The sequence below is a fragment of the Brassica napus genome, chromosome C1 (genome assembly GCF_020379485.1).
Source record: "Brassica napus cultivar Da-Ae chromosome C1, Da-Ae, whole genome shotgun sequence".
NCBI lineage: Eukaryota > Viridiplantae > Streptophyta > Magnoliopsida > Brassicales > Brassicaceae > Brassica > Brassica napus.
In genome coordinates, this window is record NC_063444.1 from 29,154,261 (window position 1) to 29,171,532 (window position 17,272).

Genomic DNA, 17,272 nt, shown 5'->3' on the forward strand with positions numbered 1-17,272 from the left:
TGATCGGATAATAGAGAGTTGGACATGGGCTTTAACAATCCGAACAATTGGTATCAGAGCGGTTGACAAGAAATCTGCAAGAAGACCAAAATACCCTTCGAGTAGGAACGGGACCCATCGAATTAGGATTGGGAGGTGTGTGTGTGGAAGAAATCAAGTCAAAAAGATCCTGGAAGTCAGTTGTGGGACACGAGATGAATGTGATCCTTAGTTTGAGGGGGAGAATGTGAGATGACAAACTAAGTCCCACATTGGAGAATTAGACAAGGAATGTCTAATATATAAAGAGATGTCCAACTCTAATTAGTACGAGGCCTTTTGGGAAGGAAACCAAGAGTAAATCCATGCGGACTTGCCAATTAGGCCCAAAGTGGACAATATCGTACTGATCGGATAATATAGAGTTGGACATGGACATTAACAATCCCTATAAGGTAAGTATTATAACTTTGAGGATTTGAAATATCAAACATGTTATAGATGTCATAAGAAAGGAAATTATGATGTAGTTTGTCCTACTAAGCAAGCATTGAAAGAAACATTACTAGAAAAAAAAACATATTTGTCTATGAAAAGTGATAGTTTTATTCAATCTGATTTATTGGTTTTAAATTATTGTGTAATGCACTTGTCTTTGTCAAAAGGTATTGTAGCAGGACTTAAGAAGCAAGAATTCAAAAGAGAGGAACCACTAGGCGTCACCTTTGTGATAGACAAGAAGATGGTTCAAGACACAAAGCTGTCCATGTTGCTCAAAGAAGCAAAACCGGTCATAAAAGTATCTCACCAAGATAAGTGTCTAACACCACCTAGAGATACTAGTACTGACGTGTGTGTTCTTGATGTATGGAGTAAAAATGAAAGCTATATGCTTACTGAAGTACCAAGGAAGGAACCATATCATAAGCTCAGTCATAAATCACCTCACAAGTGGAAACCAAAATCTGAACAATGGATTGTTCAAATTCCAAGACCTATGGTAAGCTCCATGACAGATATAATTCACTTGCTTCTTGTCCAGAATGTTGAAATTATTTCAAGTTACACAGAAGAAAGCTTCAAAGAAATCCCACCGGATAATCTTTTGTTGTTAGGAGAATCAACTCCAAGGGAGACAAGAAACGTGGCCACCAAAATTTTTAAGGACCATCCACCTCAGAATAGATGCAGTGACCATTTCAAGATCAGAGGCGTGATCCTTTCACATCTTCTCAAAGAAGAGCCACCAGATGCACCATGCATCACCAAACCGAAATTATACCAAGGTAAGGTTCTAAACTCTCAAAAGAAAATGAAACCTGACTTGCTCTATCTTGGTGGAGGTTCTACAGTTTCGAGGTCGAAACTTTGTCAAGGGAAAAGTGTGATGCGGCCATCAAACCAGTAGCTGAAATGGAGGTCGACCCAATTCCCTACTCAGCCAGCCAAGACGCCAACCATGACATATGTGCACTAAAAATGCCATATCTGATAAACCAGGAATATTTTCAGAATGAAACCAATTTTCATGGATTCTAAACTCAAGAAGGAATCCAGGACAGTTGAAACTTTCATCAAAGCTATCCGGAACACATAGATATGAATTTTACAAACCGGAGGTTACCAGACCCGTCCATCTGCGAGTACGCGACTTTAAAAGAGGATTCAAGCCCAATGAAGAGGCGGCCTGAACCAAAGCCGATCATAGAAGTCAAGAGAAGTTTATCAGCTTTCCATAAAGCCCTAGATCACGAGAAATGGTCCAGGAATTATGAAGTTATGATCCAATCTTTAAAACCGGCCAAACTAGTTCTACACTTGTCTCAATTGGAACCTAACCGGTTCAATCAGCGTCAAACCAGACATTGGCGACCAGGAGATCATTTCAACCAATCAGGAGGTATTCCATAGGTCCTCAGATTCACCATAACCCATTGGATCAGGCGGATCCTTGAAGAAGTCATTAAACTCATCCGGAACTATCTATGGAAAGATTGGACAATCTTTCGGTTTAATCCTTTCCAACCTAATCAACTCCGACCAGAAGACATAGACTAAACCGAGGATTTGATAAGACATCATAGGCGTCCAAGAGGAGTTCTACAAGTTCATACCATGCACCAGCCAACATTGGATCAGGAGGATCCTCATTTACACAAACCTGCCTTATTTGGAGAAAACCGACATTAATGTCCAACATCTCTTTTTCTATCAATCTATGGACGAGATCAGCCCCTATCAAGCATCCAAAAAGTTCCCAAAGAAGCTCTCTTATCCCCTAAAACTGTCCAGGTTCAAGAAAGGACAAGCTCTCCAACGGCACGTTTTTCGATTTCTTGCTTTGTCTTTGATTTGTTTCCTTTCTTATCGTTTTAGAACGTTAGGACTTTTGTATCTGAGCATTATATAAGCTTATAGACGTACATTGTAAGGATTACCCTCAATCACTAAGTTAATGAAAAATTTATTCAGTTTTTATCAAAGATTGTTATTTGTATAAAACATTGGTCTTTAGGATTCAAAGAGATATTATTTGTTGTTCTATTGATTTCGTAAGTCTATTTTGTTTTTGAAAATCAATTAAGTTTAGTACACATATTGAGAGAGTCAATCAGTTCGTTCTATCATTCCATCAGATTGAGAGAATCAATCAAACCTTCATCCGCAAATCCACTTCAAGTCCATTCTTTGATCAAGCTGAGAGTGATACACATCCAGCAGCTTGATTCCACATTATTTATCCTTTTTCTTTCATTTCATTATTCTTATTATCATTAGCATCTCATTCGTTTTGCATTTGTTTCAGGTTTACAGCTTGATTCTAATCATATCGCCCACCAGATCATCTTTTTGGTCGATCCATCAAGCTTCCATCATCCATCTTGCCAACCATGATTTCCAGCCTGCAACATTTGGTATCGGAGCTCAAGCTTCTGAATCAGGTCATTCTTTCCTTGCATCATTCATGTTTGCTTGCATTTGTTTTTCCATTCATAAACCGAAAAAATCCATATAAACTGTTTCTTTTGTTTCAAGTTTTGTTTCTGCATTTTTGTGTTCTTGCTGTTCATCATTCTTATAAACCACGAAAAAGAAAAGAAATTTATTTGCTTGATTCAATAAAATTCAAAAATCCCGTGAGAAAGTGTTTGTTTCCTTTTTGTTTTGTTTCCATAATCAAAAACTGTCAAAAACAAATCTGCGTTTAAGTTGTTTTCATTTTCTTTGTGCATTACATATCAAGTCAAAAAAAAAAAAAATCCTTGTTATTTTGTTAGACCATATTTGTTTCTTCATTTTTTGCTTGCATCAGAAAAGAAAAATAAAATATTTAAAACCATAGTTTATATCATTTTGCATTTTGTTGGTTTAATTGTTGCATCCTAAGAAAATTCAAAAAAATAAATATAATTGTTAGTTTTATTCCATATGCTAATTCATTATGTTTATTAGCATTATATATTGTCTCATTTAGAGTTGCATTAAGAAAACCAAAAGAAAAAAAATTATTTTTGCATAGTTTATTTCATTTCGGTTCATCATAGCATAATTCTCGGTTTAGTTTAAAATAGTTTGCATTGCTTCATTGTTATTTTGCTAGACCAGAACTTCCCCATATTTCACTTGATCTTTGAAAGTGTTTTCAGGAAGCAATGGTAGGAGAAGCACACGGCCTAACTCTAGAGGCCAAACTGAGCCACCACTTAGTAGCTATATAAAAGCTCAATGCTAAGATTGCGCAGTTGGGAAAAAAATAAGCCACAAGGCCGACCATCACCACATGGAGAAAGAAGATTTGGAGATGCACCAGAGGCTTTCTATGTTGAGCCCAAGCCACCGGATCCTTCATGGATCACCCCACACCAAACTTCTTGCACTCAGGAATACTTAATTCATCCTTATCTTGATTTTAAATCCGTAATGATGTTAAGATTTATTCTTTTTCAGGAAGCAGTTGGCCAGATGACTATCACTCATGGGAAAGAACCATGGATGATTGGTTTTCATATCATGGCGTGCCAAAGAAAGAAAAGCTGAGCCATGCCATCAAACAACTCACCGGAAGTGCATACAAATGGTAGAAAGGTGTAGATGGTGCACAATGGAAGAGTCAAAAAGAGGCTATCAAAACGTGGGAAGACCTTAAAGAGGCCATGATCAGGAAGGATGTATCCTCACTTCCATCACCAGAGATAAGAGAAAGGTACTCAAGGAGGTTTTCAAGTCATGTGTCCAAAGAGGCAAAGAGAGTGGTGCCACAACAAGGCCATATAAGCTTGATCCATCAAGACCAGATTCGGCCAATCACTTTGTTTCATCATTCCATCAGATTGAGAGATTCAATCAAACTTTCATCCGCAAATCCACTTCAAGTCCATTCCTTGATCAAGCTGAGAGTGATCACTACAAGAAAACATCAAGGATTCTGAGGGAAAAAATCGTCGGAATTTCGTCGGAATATCGTTATTCCGACGCAATTCCGACGAAATACGTCGTCGGAAATAATTCCTCGGAATTTCTTTTTTCCTCTGAAATCCCTCGGAATTTTCCGACGGAATTCCGAGGAAATAAATTTCCGAGGATCCCTTGTTTGTCGGAAAAGTCCTCGGAATATACCGAGGTAGAACTTCGTCGGGATAATTCCTCGGAAGTTCATCGATCGATGCGTGTTTGGACATATATACATCGATCGATAGGAGTATACCGACGGACTTTTTCCTCGGTTTATTCCGAGGAACTGTTCCCTCGGTATATTCCGAGGGATCCGTTCCTCGGAATTTTCCGAGGGAGTTGTCCCTCGGAAAATTCCGAGGGAAATGTCCCTCGCTATATTTTTTAAAAAAACGGATCGATCGATGCGTTTTTGTTCAAAAACGCATCGATCGATGTAGTGAAAAATATAATTAATTTCCTCGAAATGTAAAAAATATTAATTTTTTTGAAAAAATAAAATTTCTGAAATTTAAATTCGAAAATATGAAATTAAAAGTAAAATTGAAATCATACTAATTAATATTCAAAGTTTCACAAATAAAAATAAAACATTCCGAGATTGGGGAAAAAAAAACTACGGGTCTGGCACGTCCGGGAACACCTCGTTCGGGTACATCCTCTGCATCATCTCCATCATTTGCTGGTTCAGCCTCCTCTGTGCCTCATAGCCCGCCTGTTGAGCCGCCATCTGGGTCTCCAACAAAGATATTCGATCATCTTTGTCCTTCAACTGAGCCGTAAGTACTTCTGGATCAACAAAGGGCGGTGGTGCAGAAGAAGGAGGAACCGACCGGGTGCGACGACCCAAACCGAACAAACGTCCCTTCTTCTTTGGAACCGACTGAATAGAAAAAAGCCAAATTTAGAAATTTAAACCAAGAAATAAATGAATTGAACTTAAAAAAAAAAGAACTTACGGATTCAACGATTTCGTTGATTCGAAACCGGGACAAGTTGGTCGAAGCCGTCGAAGCGTCATCCTCGGTTTGAAGCTGAGACACTTCGTCTACCACCTGAGTTTGGACCAGGTCGACCACGTCCCTCACAAGACCGTCATCAATCTGGCCGGTCTTCTTGTTGGTATACGCCCTCCTCATTAGGGCGAGATCATCGACCGGCTCGCCATCATTTTCTTCCGCCTTGAAAAAAAACATAAAATTAAAGAAACATTAGAAATTAGAAGAAATGCACAATAAATTTAAATTCTGAAACTCAAATAATTGAAGAAAAAGCGGTTGAACTTACCATGCGATCTCCGAGAGTGGCAATAGATTGAGCACCCAAGTTATGCTTGTAGATGCCCTTCCCTTTACGGTCGCTCCTGCGGTTGGTGGAGTTGGTGGAAGAAGTTTCTTTCGTCTCCTCCTTATCCCAATGCGCACACAACTCCTTCCAGACCGTATCGTTCATCGACTTTGGGACCTTTTAATTAAAAAAAAAGAAAAAGTTTAATAAATTAAAAAATAGTTTAATAAATTAAAAAATTGTTTAATAAATTAAATCGAACCTTATTGATTTCCCACTTCTTCTTCCACTCGTGGATCTGCTTCCCATAGTTGTCCATTACTTTATGGACGAAGTGGTGATAGATAAAGAGCGTCTCATCGGAATTCCAGTTGAACTCTTGCTGAAAAAAAACACAATTAGTAGAAAATTTATATTAAAGATTAAAAATATAAGTAAAAAATTAGAATACTTACCGCAAACTGACGAAACCACAGAACCTGCTTGTCGGTTGGGAAGTGAGTGAAAGTCGGATGTCCACTGTCGAGGGCCGAGTACATCATACGGTTGATCCATGCGCTGATCCCGTTCCCGGATCGGTTGAACCTTATTAAAAGAACAAACGGTTAATAATGAATCCAAATTTAAAGAAAAAAAATGTTTAATTACCATGTTTGACCCCGTCCATGTGGATACGGAGTGAGATACGGAAGATGGTCACGACCGGGCTGTTGAACCAACTCCGCAACCCTCATCACTCCCGGAGGACCCGGAGGAACAGGAGCGGATGCAGCAGCGGGAGCGAGAGGAGCATGAGCGGGTGCAGCAGAGGGAGATGTATGGTTGGAGCTGTGGGGCGAAGGGGAATCCTGAAAATGGCTGGAATCCCGAGACTGGCTCCCCGTACCACCACGACCACGACGCTGTCGAGGCCGGGTCTGATCATCATGAGACCTGTAAATTAAAAAAAATATATTTAATAAATACAGAAATATATAAATTAATTTTTTTATTAAAAAAAAATCCCAAATAATTTAATCACAGAAAAAGATTTATATATATTAAATTTTTTTAATAAATATATAAAAATAGTTCTAATAAACAAAAATAGTTTTAATAAATAAAAATTGTTTAATAATTACAAAAAATAGTTTTAATAATATATATATATGAAAAATATTTTTAAATCCCAAATAATAGTATTTAATCACAAAAAAGTTTTATAGATATTTAAAATGTTTTGTAAAATCCAAAAAATCGAATTTATATAGAATTTTTTTTTTGTAAAATCCAAAAAATCGAATTTATATAGAAAAATCGTTTTGTAAAATACAAAAATCGATTTTATATACAAAAATCGATTTTATAAATACAAAAAATAAAAAAATTATAAAAAAATTCTAAATCAATTCAACAAAACAAATTATTCAACCAAATCACAATTCTAAACCTATTATACAACCAAATCACAATCCTAACCAATCACCCTAACAAAAATCTATCAAAACTACACAAAAACCTAACAAATAGAACCTAAGAGAGTGGGATAGGGTCCTTACATGATTTGTGTAAGAGAAGAGGGAGATCGCCGGAGATATCGTCGGATTTCAGGGGGAAATCGCCGGAGAGAAGGAGAGGAGGCGCAGAGGAAGAAGAGAGAAATGGGGAAGAAGAAGGGGCTCGTGGTTATAAAACCTAGGGTCCGACGGACATTATCCGTCGGAATTCCGTCGGAATTCTAATTTCAATTTTCGCGAAATATTTGCCCGGTAAAATGAAAATATTCCGAGGAAATTCCGACAGATAGTAAAATATCCGTCGGAATTTCCTCGGAATATTCCGAGGAAATACCGAGGAACTAGTGTTTGGGGTTTCAAAACATCAATTTTTTTTGCCGTATTTCATTTCTTATACAATTGTAATGCATACCATTGAGGATTCTTTGTATACATGAGCATAAACCATGAAATAACAAATTTCAAAACTAATTGAAAGTATTCCCTTTACCGTTCGTTAAAAGGTATAAGTGTTTCTCTTATGTTGCGAGATTTCGTTCATACAATCGGAAAAGTGTTAATTATACGGTAAGGAACAAATTTTTGACTTCATAATGAACGTAAGACACTTAATAAGGGTTATATAGGTGTTATTCAAACGGCAAAACGTTGTTTTCGGTTTAAAAACCCTATTTCCTCGGAATTTCCTCGGATTATTCCGAGGGAACTCCGAGGAAACCCTCTTCTTCCTCGAAATTTCCTCGGAATATTCCGAGGAAATTCCGACGAACTAGTGTTTGGGGTTTCAAAACGTAATTTTTTTAAAAAAAACGCATCGATCGATGCGTTTTTGAACAAAAACAAATCGATCGATTACTAAGATGGCCCGGGCCGTAAGATTGTGATCGATCGATGAGAGTATCCCATCGATCTATCGACAATCTGAATTGTTCCTCGGAATTTCCTCGGAAAATCTTGTATGTTTTTTAAAAATGCATCGATCGATGCGTTATAGAACAAAAACGCATCGATCGATTACTAGGATGGACCGGGCCGTAAGATTGTGATCGATCGATGAGATTAACCCATCGATCTATCGACAATCTGAATTGTTCCTCGGAATTTCATCGGAAAATCTTGTATGTTTTTTTAAAAATGCATCGATCGATGCGTTATAGAACAAAAACGCATCGATCGATTACTAGGATTTACGGGGCCGTAAGATTGTGATCGATCGATGAGAGTAACCCATCGATCTATCGACAATCTGAATTGTTCCTCGGAATTTCGTCGGAAAATCTTGTATGTTTTTTTAAAAATGCATCGATCGATGCGTTATAGAACACAAACGCATCGATCGATTACTAGGATGGACCGGGCCGTAAGATTGTGATCGATCGATGAGAGTATCCCATCGATCGATCGACAATCTGAATTGTTCCTCGGAATTTCCTCGGAAAATCTTGTATGTTTTTTTAAAACGCATCGATCGATGCGTTATAGAACAAAAACGCATCGATCGATTACCAAGATGGCCCGGGCCGTAAGAATGTGATCGATCGATGCGTTATAGAAACAAAACGCATCGATCGATGCGTGTTCGGAAAACAGAATTATAAGGCAAAACCCGACCTTTTTTGGATCTAAACCTTAGAACTCTCATCCCCTCCGATTTCCCCTATAATTCGCCCCCCCCCTTTCTCTCTCTATAATCATCCGATTTGAACAATTTTGGGCTCTATTCCACTTGATTTTTCGAGCTCTACCTGATTCCTACACTCGTCTTCACCCTAAGACAGGTATACTCCGCGAATCTCCACATTCTGAAATCGTGTTCTTGAGCAATTTTTGGGTTTTGTGAATTTCTTATTTCCGTGTTGATTCCTTGATCAAATATGCATGAAACAGATGTTTAAACATGGAATAGAACACAATTGTCTGTGATCAACGAGTTTGGAACATGATTGAGATGATTTAGGGATTGAGAATTTTTTTCAATTTCGTTTTTTTTTATCACAACTCGATTTCGCTTTTCATTTTCATGTTGCTTTGAGTTCTTAATTGATTATAACCATGTTGAGAGCAATGATTCTATTTTGTAGAGAATGAAGCGCACGAAAACATCAGCAAAGAAAAACACACAAGAAGAGGGTTCGTCTCAGCGAGAGAAGCAAAGGCCAAAGAAGTGGGATAAGTCTGATACCACCCACTACAACAACATGAAGAAGGTAGCCGTTCCGGCTACACAACTAGCATGTCCTGAGACGATGACAATATTGGGAATCAAAGCAGACATTGAAGGACTGTTCCAGAACATGGGTCTAGGCCAACTATGCAACCTCAAGGAACCCACTTATCCGGAGTTGGTACGCCAGTTCATAGCATCCGCATACGTCACCCGTCCCGATGATAGCCATCAGGAAGGTTTTCTGGCATTCGTAGTGCAGAAAGTATACTATGAGGTATCTTTCACAGACCTCTGCGGACTATTTGGATTGAGTGCGGGGGAGAGGACATATGGTCTTTATTGGACTTCAGAGCTGTTGAACTTCTGGGAAACGATTGGCACAGGGGTTTATAGATCTTCTCAGGCAAAGGAGTCACTTATCCGGAGCCCAGTACTGAGATATGCGACACGCCTCATTGGCTCATTGCTATACGGGACAACCACAGCCGCATCAGTCACGCAATGGGAGTTGTGCCTCCTGTACCAAGGTGTGAGGCATTTGCTACCGGCATTTGGAAACTCTACATTCCCACCTGCTACTGCCTTCAACATGGGAGCGGTGCTGGCCGCAAACTTAGCAGGATACAAGGGGAAAGTAACCAAATCCAAGAGCAATGCATGTGGATTTGGTGCAGTGATTACTCGGATCCTTAGACATGTGGGTGTAGACTGTGAGAACCACCAGGTAGCACTGGACAGATCGAACAACATTGCTTGGAACTACCTGGATGTCATTTCTCTAGTAAGTAAGGAGTTCATAGCTGGTCCCCACTCGAGGATCGATCGGGATGGTCCTTACGTCTACGTATTCCAGGACCGAGCGAAGAAAACACTCTACTGCCACCTGCCTCAGATCGGCCTGACTGCTCTACTTTCAGAGGCTGCAGTTGAGTTTCTACCCCCTGCTACCGCACTAGTAGACAAGCCATCCTTCTTCACGCCAAAATATCAGACCAAAGGCAAGGGCGTGGTTGATGAAGAAGGACAAGATGAGGCTGCACAAGCCATTCCAGATGATTCACAACCCCATCAGCTACTCCCATCAGACTCCAGCCAGTACAAGCTGCAAGAGCTTCCACCGAACGCCACTTCGCGCCAGCAACAACATTGGAGAGATCAGAGCATAAAGACAAACAACGACATGCTACACAAGATCTGGGCTGCCATTTCACGTATCAGGCCGTGTCGTTGCCAAAAGGATGATGTAGTTCATCGGGACAACTCTCCATCCAGCTCTGGTTCGGGTTCGAGTGGTACACACAGGGTAAGAAAGAGGTCCAAGAGACCCAACGATGCAGGAACATCTGGAGCAGGAGACGAGGAGTAGGAGCTATCACCGGCTATTTTATTTTCTTTTCTATTCTAACGTTTTATGGTCTTATTTTCTGTTAATTTTGAACTGAGTTTTTTTTTAGGTTTCTTAATTATGAGTTCGTATTTCTTTTACATGGTTTCTTTGTTTTATTTGGTTGTGTTTTGTGTAGCTTTTAATTCGTATTCAGCTTTGCCTTGCTAGATAAACCAAATAACTATTATCCGAGGAAAGAGGTTATATCAAGTGTTCCTCGGAATTTCCTCGGTATTTCTTAAAAAAAAAAAAAAAAAAGTTCAATGGTAGTCTGTTTCCGAGTCATCATCACCAGATGAATCTGAATCTGGATCTTGGTGAAACTCTCCAATTACTGGTTCATCCTCTACGTGAACGACGGCTTCCTCTCCAAAGTCGGTTAAATCGACTACAAGGCCAACTCCAGCTAAATCTTCTGCTGCACTACAGTTGCCGGATGTGCTTGGTTGTAGTGGGTCTTCCAGCTCAGAACTTCCCTGAACTCGGCCTCTCGGGTTGAGTCTTGTAACAGTAACCCATGGATCATCTCTGTTCCTTACCCGGGGGTACTTGATATAACAAACCTGTAACATTTAGAAAAATTATAAATTAATACACATGATGATGAATCATTCTGAATAATTAACATTTAATTACCTGATCGGCCTGGGAAGCAAGAATGAAAGGATCATAATATTGCAGCTTTCGCCTCGAATTTACTGATGTAACACCAAATGCATCTGTTCTCACACCTCGATCTGGGGTGTTGTCGTGCCAATCACAATAGAAAACAGTACAGCGCAATCCAACCATGCCCAAATACTTGATTTCCAAAATCTCATGTATGTGTCCGTAGTATACATCATCTCCTGATGCAGAACAAACGCCAGCATCATAAGTCGTACTCGAACGTCTCCTCTTCTGAGTTGTGAATGCATATCCTCGAGTACAAAATCTCGGATATGACTTCACAACAAAGTTTGGTCCAACGACCATCTCACGTATCCAATCGTCAAATGTTTCACCTCTGGCCAAACCAGCAGACACCTATTAATAGCACATATATATATATTATATCAATAAATGTGAATTAGTATAAATATGTGATAAAATATATTTTAATTTGTTTAAAGCACTCACATAAGTAAACATCCATCCAGTAAATTCTCTCTGCTTCATTTCTTCTAGTTCGTCCTCTGTGGCGTATCTATACTCGAACCGCTTTTCTGCCATGAAAATCCTGTATATGATGACAATAATGTAATTAATTAAGATTTAAATTTCAACTTGTTAAAATAAAAATTTGTAAGCTCATTTATTTACCTCTCATATTGAAGAACGTCTTCGCAGTTGGTGAGCAAATATGTTTGCAAATGACTGCGCTCCTGCTCAGTAAGTCGACGGTCCTTTGGTTTTCCGCTAAGTCGTCCAACGTCTGTGAAAATGTCTGGAACCGTAACATGATATGTTGCCCGTTCGCCTCTATCATCATGCCGAGCAGGTCTTCTGTTTTTGGTCTGAACTTCTGCTGGAAAGTAGTACTCGGCAAAGTTTGAAGTTTCTTCATTGATCATCTGTGCGACTATAGAACCTTCCACCCTACTTAAATTTTTCACCATCTTCTTCAAATGGAACATATACCGCTCATACAGATACATCCATCTATACTGCACAGGACCACCAAGTTCCAATTCTCTTGCCAGGTGAATAACAAGATGCTCCATAACATCAAAAAATGAGGGAGGAAATATCTTCTCAAGGTTGCACTGAATCACGGCTATGTTAGTCTTCAAATTTTCAATACCTTCAAGAGTCACTGATCTCGTGCATAAATCGCGGAAGAAACCACTTATCCCTGCAATTGCTTCATGAACATTTCGTGGTAATATTTCCTTGAAGGCGAACGGAAGGAGGCGCTGCATCATTACATGGCAATCGTGGCTTTTCAAGCCAGTAAACTTTCCTTCCTTTCTGTCGATACAGTTACGCAAATTTGATGCGTAACCGTCTGGAAATTCCACATCGTTTGAAATCCAATCAAAGAACGCATCTTTTCCCGCTGCATCAAGTCGGTATATGGGAAAAGGAGCCCTACCATTCTCATCAACATGAAGTTCTGAACGAGCACATATATCGACTAAATCCAGTCTTGACTTCAAATTATCCTTTGTTTTACCTTGAACATTAAGGATCGTGTTCATGAGATTGTCAAAAAAGTTCTTCTCAATATGCATGACATCTAAATTATGCCTTAGCAGATGATCCTCCCAGTATGGCAGATCCCAGAAAATACTTTTTTTGTGCCAGTTATGTAGTTCTCCAACAGCATCTACCGGAAAACGCTCATGTCCACCGACTTCTGGCGTCCTTTCTGCACCAAAATCTCTTAGTTGTATCTTCAAATCTTTCCCACAAATTTCCGGAGGTGGACTGTCAAACACCCTCTTGTTCTTCGTAAACAAATTCCTACTCCTACGATATGGATGATCAGGTGGTAGGAATCTCCTGTGACAGTCAAACCAACACGTTTTCCTTCCGTGCTTTAGTTGGAAAGCATCAGTGTTATCTTGACAATATGGACATGATAGCCTTCCATGCGTTGTCCATCCAGACAACATACCATATGCTGGAAAATCACTTATTGTCCACATTAGTACTGCCCGCATTTGAAAGTTTTCTTTACACGAAACATCGTATGTTTCAGCACCTTGAGCCCATAGTTGTTGCAACTCATATATTAGTGGCTGAAGAAACACATCAAGTGATCTCTTAGGATGCTCTGGTCCGGGAACGAGAATCGAGAGAAACAAAAACTCTCGTCGCAAGCACAAGTTTGGGGGTAGGTTGTATGGTGTAAGAATGACGGGCCATAGAGAATACTGTCTTCCACTCTTGCCAAACGGACTGAAACCATCAGTACATAATCCAAGGTAGACATTTCTTCTCTCATACGCAAAGTCGGGATACTTTGATTGGAAATGCTTCCACGCTTTTGCATCTGAAGGATGTCTGATCTCACCATCTGTTGAGTGCTCCGCATGCCATCTCATTGGTTGCGCTGTGCGTTCAGACAGATACAACCTCTGCAACCTTTCCGTCAAAGGTAAATACCACATCCTTTTATATGGCACTGGAACTCTTCCAATTGTATCTTTATAACGAGGCTTTCCACAAAATTTGCATGTAACCCGCTGTTCATCCACCCTCCAATAAATCATGCAGTTGTCGCTGCATACATCTATTACCTGATACGATAAACCAAGACCAGCTACGAGTTTCTGAACCTCGTAGTATGAACCAGGAGCTACATTATCCTCGGGTAGAATACCTTTTACAAAATCAGCAATCGCATCCACACAGTCTTCAGCCAAATTATAATCTGTTTTAATGCCCATCAATCTTGTAGCAGATGATAAAGCTGAATGACCATCTCTGCAACCTTCGTACAATGGTTGCTTTCCAGCATCCAACATATCATAAAATCTCCTAGCTTCTGCATTGGGTAAATCTTCCCCTCTAAAATGATCATTTACCATCTGCTCAGTACCTACACCATAATCTACATCCGTTCTAATTGGTTCTTCTAATCTAACCGCTGGCTGAGGTTCACTAGTACTACCATGTTCATAATCAGTTTCCCCATGATGATACCAAATTTTGTAACTTCGTGTAAACCCACTCAAATATAGATGAGTCCAAACATCCCACTCTTTAATAACCTTTCTATTTTTACAATTAGAGCAAGGACATCTTAACATACCTGTTTTTGCTTCCGGTTGTCGGTGAACTAACCCCATGAATTCAGTTATACCTCGTTGGTATTCTTCCGTAAGCAATCTCGTGTTCGGATCCAAATGAGGTCGATCGATCCAAGAACGAAAATAATTTGAAGAAGACATATTTTTTATGAATCAAATTCGTGTGTAAATAGAGTAAGAGGGAGGATGAAGATATGAAGTGAATGAAGAGGAAGAGGAGTGCTTGTATTTATAGTTTAAATCCTGCCGACATACCGAGGAAATTCCGACGGAATTCCGACGGACAAAACTAGTTCGTCGGAATTTCCTCGGAATTTTGTAAAATCCCCCAACGGCTCTCCAACGGCTATAATATTTCCTCGGAATTCATCGGTTTTTTCCGAGGAACAGAGTTTTCCTCGGAATTTCCTCGGAATATTCCGACGGACTGTAGTTTCCTCGGAATCCCGTCGGTATATTCCGAGGAAATTCTGAGGAAACCCAATTTTGTGTTTCCTCGGAATTTCCTCGGAAATTCCTCGATATATTCCGAGGATTTCATTTTCCGTCGGAATGTCCGTCAGAATATCGCTGTTTTCTTGTAGTGGATAGACATCCAGCAGCTTGATTCCACCTTATATATCCTTTTTCTTTCATTTCATTATTATTATCATCATCATTTCATTTGTTTTGCATTTGTTTCAGGTTTCCAACTTGATTCTAATCATATCGCCCACCCTATCATCTTTTTGATCGATCCATCAAGCTTCCATCGTCCATCTTGCCAACCTTGATTTCCAGTCTGCAACATTTTACAATAATACATTTTGAAAATTTCTAAATAATACGCCTTAATTCATAACTCAATTCATGATGGTCTTTCGAATCTTGTGTTCCGGTCCACATAATCAATCATTATCAGCATCACCAAATGAAAAATTAATGTACAAACAATTATTCAGTGAAATACGCTCATTATCTCGTATTCCGGTCCACATAAACAATTACACTCAAAGATACTTTTTAGAGAAATTCCCTAGGATAGCCATTTTTAAGTTTTTGTCACAAAAATAGCCCGCAATAAAGAAAATGACCAAAATAAGTTTTATTAAAGGGTAAAAATACATTTTTACTATTATTAGTTAAGGGGTGAGGTTTTGGTGATAGAGTTTCAAACTAAAAACAAATAAAAATAAATATTAAAAATTGCAAAATAAAAAGGGATTATTTTGGTCATTTTTTTTATGGGCTATTTTTGTGACAAAAACTTTAAAAATGGTATTTGAGAGAACTCTCTTAGTTCTTAAGGTTGTAATATAGAATAAGACACTTCTCACGTGACATGCACTTTCTCATTGTCCAAAGACTAAAATACCTTCTAAACTAGCTTAAGGCCCGCACAATTGCACATGATGAATGTCATATATAAAACTAATTTTTATCTATTATTATTTATTTGTATTCATTTACGTATTATGTATATAATTAAATTAGAGTAAAGACATAATTAAAACAATACATCTTGTTTATTTACGATACTTTTTTGGTAAATAAATCAAAACAATCATTTTATTTATTTTATATGGTATATAACTAAATTTCAATAACATGGACACACACACACACATATATATATATATATATATATATATAGTATATTTTAATATAAATATTTATTATTGAGAATTCATACTCATATGATAAACATAAAATTTCTAATGTGCGATTTTTTTAATGCAAATTTCAAAATTAAAATAAGTTTCAATACTTTTTCAATACAAAATTAGAAATTATCATATTTAAGTATTTTTATATGTTATATAGTTTAATTTTAAACTATATTAATATATAATATGAATGTCTAGTAAATGAGACTTCATATTCATACGATTAATGATCATTTGTATCTTGTTATTACCAAAAAAAGTTAAATCATTGATCACAAAATTTTAGTGTGAGACATTTAACGTTTTTAGTAATTTATAGTCGTTTTAAAAATTAAAAATATAACATACAAGAAAAAAAATTAAGTTTTTATTATATGATTAATGTGGTTGTTTAATATCTTTTAATAATATAAAACTAAACAAAAAAGAGCTAAGATACAAAAATTATTATCAAATATTTATTATGCATAATCATTGATTGTCATATATACGTTAATCATATTAGAAAATTACGTAGCTTTTATTTAACAAAAGTGCAAAAATATTCGTTTGTACACTATTTATCAATTTAATAGTTAATTTAATAAAAAGTATAATATAAGTTAAGATGGACCAACCTATTTTTTTAAGAATTCTGAATTTCATTCTCATGATGACACGTGGCTACAAAACAATGTTGTAATGTTTCTCAATTAATATATAAGAGATCTAATATTTGCACTTATTAAACATTACCTTAGTTCCCTTCAAAATATTATACATTTTAACCTTGGTGACTACGTTTTTCCATTTTACATATGGACTTGCCGTGATAAAATTATTTTGAACTCTCTATCAAGTAAAAATATCTTTTCTACTAATAAAAGGAAAACATAACATAACAATTCCTGTATGTAAATCTTCTTCTGTGATATTGCTTTATCTATTGTACATTAGGTTAACTCTCTCATTTATGAAATAGTTACTCATCGACATTAGATATTTCTTAAACCAAACAAATTCTACTGTCAATTCGTTCGGTTCAATTTAAACCTACGAACTTATCATCAAACCAAACGAACACAATAAACAAACCGGCCACCTTCTTCTCTATGCTTCTATATATCGATACCAAACTTGGG